At 46.6% G+C, this 5,525-nt stretch overlaps 1 protein-coding gene across 1 annotated transcript in view; it reads left to right on the plus strand.

The window, feature by feature from the left end:
• LOC126281361 (semaphorin-2A-like) overlaps positions 1-5,525 on the plus strand; it is a 2,101,799-nt gene that overhangs the window by 140,126 nt on the left and 1,956,148 nt on the right. The gene's annotated exons all lie outside the window — the stretch shown is intronic.

Below are 5,525 nucleotides of genomic sequence, written 5' to 3' on the forward strand. Positions count from 1 at the left end.
CAGTTTGTTTTGATCTTCTGATGACTTTATTAGTCGATAACGAGGCCGGCCGCTGGTGGCCGAGCGGTTCTGGCGCTACAGTCTGGAACCGCGCGACCGCTACGGTCGCAGGTTCGAATCCTGCCTCGGGCATGGATGTGTGTGTTGTCCTTAGGTTAGTTAGGTTTAAGTAGTTCTAAGTTCTAGGGGACTTACGACCTCAGCAGTTGAGTCCCATAGTGCTCAGAGCCATTTGAACCATTTGAACCAGTCGATAACGACAGCGTCATCTACAAACAACCGAAGACGGCTTCTTAGATTGTCTCCCAAATCGTTTATGTAGATAAAGAACAGCAAAGGGCATATAGGACTACCTTGGGGAACGCCAGAAATCACTTCTGTTTTACCGTCAATTACTACGAACTGTGATCTCTCTGACAGGAAATCACAGATCCAGTCACATACCTGAGACGATATACCATAAGCACGCAATTTCACTACGAGCCGCTTGTGTGATACAGTGTCGAAAGTCTTCCGGAAATCCAGAAATATGGAATCGATCTAAAATCCGTTGTCAACAGCTCTCAGCACTTAATGTGAATAAAGAGCTAGTTGTGTTTCATAGGAACTATGTTTTCCGAGCCCATGTTGACTGTGTGTCAATAGACCGTTTCCTTCGAGGTAATTCATAATGTTCGAACACAATATATGTTCTAAAATCCTGCTGCATATGGACGTTAACGATATGGACCTCTAATTTACTGGATTACTCCTACTACCTTTCTTGAATATTGATGTGACCTGCGCAACTTTCCAATCTTTGGGTACGGATCTTTCGTCGAGCGAACGGCTGTATATGATTGTTAAGCATGGAGCTAGTGCATCAGCACACTCCGAAAGGAACCTAATTAGTATACAGTCTAGACCAGAAGACTTGATTTTATTAATTGGTTTAAGTTGATTCACTACTCCGAGAATATTTACCTCTACGTTACTCATGTTGGCAACTGTTCTCGATTCGAATTCTGGAATATTTGTCGGTTTAATATGTCTGTAAATAAATTAAATATTAGCGTTAACCTTGCAGGAAAGAACTTATGTCTTTTACATTTTTGCTTACTGAAAATTATGTTCCGCTATTTTATTTATGTAGTGGCTTGGCAGAACATCAGCCTTTGAGAAAATACCATATGGAGACTACAACATTCGATGTACTCGGAGGTGAAAAGGCATGGGACAGCGATATGTACATATATAGATGGCGGTACTATCGCGCACACAAGGGAAAATAGGCCAGTACATTGGCAGAGCTGTCATTTGTACTCTGGTGGTTGAGGTGGAAAAGTCTCCGACGTGAATATTGCGGTGTTTTTGAATATCGAGAGCGGCGCAGGAAGTATCGACCCCACCGCAGAGACGCTGCACAGCAAAGCGGTATGACGAGGCGCCAATGAGACGCTAGGGAGAAGCCGTGCCTTCCGTAGTTACGAGGGGCCACCGCCGCGCCTCTGCACTGAAACAGCGCCGCCGGAGGTCAGGAGGGCAGTGTTGGTGGACGACGGCTCCAGCCCACTTCCAGGGGGATCCTGTCGGAGTAACACCGCCCCTGTGACCCGTCTCTTGTGAACTGTGCTTACTCGCGAATGCTACCAAAACTGTGTCAACGAATGTCTGCGGACTAGTATTTCCTAGTGACTTTAGTGAAGCCATAGTACGGCCATTCTGAACTTGCATCAGTCCGCCATTTATTAATCATGGCTCATTTAGTGTGTGCTGAACGGCAAATCCATGTGTGCAGTTTCAGAGATACGGCAGAGCCTGGCGATCAAAGGTAAGTTTTGTTGTAATTAATAAAGTATTACTTAGAGTGCTATAATTAGCTAGACTGTTACCAGCCACCAGAGTGTTCAAAAAGTTGTGTCAGGTGCCGGGGTGGATAAGAGTTTGTACCTCTTTAATTCCGACTAATTTTGCATGGGAACGAGACATGCACTCGATACCCTCCTTATCTACCAGATAGTTAATTATGCGCACAACGGTAACGGAAGGAAATGATGGTGGACCCTGCTAGTTGGTAAAATAAGGAGTGCACACTCACAGTAATTTAATAAAAATCATAATCTACTCAAAAAAAGAGAACTTTATCATAATAAACAACAGGAAATGGGATTCAGCCTATATGTACGAAATGATATTCGGATTAAGTATTACAATGAGATTTATTATATATCAGAACTTAAATGCACATGATTGTCGACGCACACAGTAGGCTGAAGGATATGGTATACTGAAATATTATGAGAATAAGAGTTGGCTCGAGAACAAAGTTCTCGTGCTGTCTGTTATGCAATGGATTGACGATAGTAACTGGAGGTCCTAATGAATCAAATATTAATCTCCCGACTATATAGCAGTATCGCAATTAGTAGTGAGAGTTCAAGTGGGATCACACGGAGAAACAACCAGGGTGGACTTGTAGCAAAGCGAGCGCGCGTGCTGTTGAGGGATTCGGTATAAAATTGAAAAGGCCCTACAATGCCGGAGCCGCAAAATACTGTACCAGTACTGAAATCTGCAGGAAGTCCTCGGTAGGCGGCGTCCTGATGATGTAGGCGCCGACTTCTGCCGTGCAGCAACTCTGTGTCAACCTCTGGCTGCGAAGGCTGCCCGAGAATTCTAAGCTCTTCCGAAAACGAGCGACCAAGTCGCAAGACCGTCCGACTCTGAGGAAGATCAGATGCCGAATCCCCTGGTCGCGCAGCACAAGACCGAAGCCGACATTGCTCTACTCCTTACTCTCCTCTGAAACCGCGATTCAGCATTCAGTTCTGATTCCAAAATCCCCCCACACTGTCTCAGAACATCATTCGCGCCAATAGCGACCGTTCCCTCCAATTTCGAGCTGCCTCAGTTTAAGTACACCAATCATCCCTCTGATATGCATCTGAGGTCACTGAACTTGTCGTTCGACCGGCTACGAAAACAACCTGCCTAGACCACCGGCCATCCGGTCCCAGACAGTCGCACCCAGCAGGGTGCAGTCCAGAAGTATTCTCAGAATCAAGAGGACAATGCAGTCAGCCGGTGCCAGGAATCTTCGTTCCGAACCCTCTGAAACAGTAAACACATAAACTGCGGTGACACTCAGACGTCTCGCAGGTCGTTTCACCCTGCATACAATAGGCGAAACTCGACCAACGTCAGTCGCTCTACCAGGCGCTTAGGCCTATTGTACGAACCCCACAGAATTCAGGGAAGTGCATGCGCCAATCGGAAATGCCGTGTGACGCGTCCTCCGATGCTTGCCTCGCACCGGCCACCCAGGGAAGTAAAACAACATGTTTAGGAATAGAGTGAAAAGTATTTTTTGACTTCTCAGTACAAATACTGTCATTACAGTAAACTTATTCGGTCTGTTACTGCTGTGCAATGAAATAGAAAATTATTAAAATTGGTTAAAATGATAGGAGACATGCGCCGGACGGGGTGGCCGAGTGGTTCTAGGCGCTACAATCTGGAACCGCGCGACCGCTACGGTCGCAGGTTTGAATCCTGCCTTGGGCATGGATGTGTGTGATGTCCTTATGTTAGTTAGGTTTAAGTAGTTCTAAGTTATAAGGGACTGATGGCCTCAGAAGTTAAGTTCCATAGTGCTCAGAGCCATTTGAACCATTTTTAGAGGAGACACGCAAAAGAGGGCATGGAACCTCTCATTTGGACAGAACAATTATGGCCACCCAACAGGAATTAACAGGCTTCCAAGACGGAAAGGTAGTTGGAGCTTGACACATGAGACATTCCACTTCGGGCATCGTTAGGGAATTCAGTATTTCGAGATTCACATAGTCAGTTGTGTGCCAAGAATACAAAAATTCCGGCATTACCTTTCACCATGGACAAAGCAGTGGCCGATGGCCTTTACTGAACGACCAAGAGCAGCGGCGTTTGCATAGATCATAAGTTCTAACAGACGAGCAGTACTTCGTGAAATAACCGCAGAAATCAATAGCCCATAACGCCGAATTTGGCCACTCTGCCATAATGGTAGGGCAGAGCAGCGAAATTCGGCGTTAGGGCTATACCAGCAGATGAATGACGCGAGTGCCTTTGCTAATAGTACGACGTCGCCTGCAGCGCCTCTCCTGGGCTAGTGACAATACCGGTTGGACTCCGAATTCAGTAGGTAAGAGCCGACCGGAGTGGCTGTGCGGTTCTAGGCGCTACAGTCTGGAATCGAGCGACCGCAGGTTCGAATCCTGCCTCGGGCAAGGATGTGTGTGATGTCCTTAGGTTAGTTAGGTTTGTAAATAGTTCGAAGTTCTAGGCGACTGATCACCTCAGAAGTTAAGTCGCATAGTGCTTAGAACCATTTGAGCCCGTAGGTAAGAGCAGATGGTGTGGTTCGAGTGTGGTGCGGATTTCATGAAGCCATGGACCCAAATTGTCAACAAGGCACTGTGCAAGCTATGGTGGCTCCATAACAGTGTGGGCTGTGTTTACACGGAATGGACATGGTCATCCGGTCCAACTGAACCGATCATTGACTGGAAATGGTTATGTTCTGCTACCTGGCGTTCATAAAGCACCTGTTCCCATGAACGATGTACGTTTTGTGGATGACAGTGCGCCATGTCTCCAGAGCACAGTTGTTCGCGAGTAGTTTGAAGAACATTCTGGACAATTCGAACGAATTATTTGGCCACGTCGTTCGCCCAACATGTAACCCACCGTACATTTATGGGAGGTAATCGAGAGACCAGTTCGTGCACAAAGTCCTGCACCTTCGCAATTATAGACGGCTGTAGAGGCAGCATGGATCAATATTTCTGCAGGGAACATCAGACGACTTGTGGAGTCTATGCCACATCGAGATCCTGCACTAGGCCAGGCAGACAGAGGTTCAACACGATATCCAGAAGTATCCCATTACTTTTGTCGCATCATCATGTATTCAGCAGCTGAGCCAATAGCGCGCTAAATGTGAAGCGTCTGAAATGCTTAGACGCATTCCAGGATGTTTGTGCTGTAGTTTTGGTGTGATACAGTCCGCACATTGGTTATTCATCTATCTCCCAACTAGTCTGATAATGTCCCTCATTTACTCCTATTTCAAACCAATCCTAAAAGCTAGCCAAGCTGTTATACCCGAGCCGGCCGGTGTGGCATTCTTCTGTATATTATTCTTATAATATAATTATAGGAAGACGGTTAGCTTGACGGATTTTGATGAGACTAAAGAAGCACATGTACAAGGTCGGAAAGGCAACGGGTTGCTGCATGCATTTCCAATACCTTATAGTCTCACTCACCATTAATGCTCACTAGCTCGTCTTGCGCCTCAGCGTGCAGTCACAAGACGATTAAAGCAGCTGAGGCAGACATCTGGTCAGTGACGAGGTAATAATCCCGATTTTGATGGCAGCGTCCGGGGCGTGCAGTTATTAGTCGGCGGTAACCAGGCGGTGATTAACGGCAGATAAGCTGGCCGTAGCCACTCCCTTCATTCAGCCGCCGCTTCCGGCAGCTATCTGCAACGCGAGTCTTCA

The sequence above is a fragment of the Schistocerca gregaria genome, chromosome 7 (assembly GCF_023897955.1).
Source record: "Schistocerca gregaria isolate iqSchGreg1 chromosome 7, iqSchGreg1.2, whole genome shotgun sequence".
Lineage (NCBI taxonomy): Eukaryota > Metazoa > Arthropoda > Insecta > Orthoptera > Acrididae > Schistocerca > Schistocerca gregaria.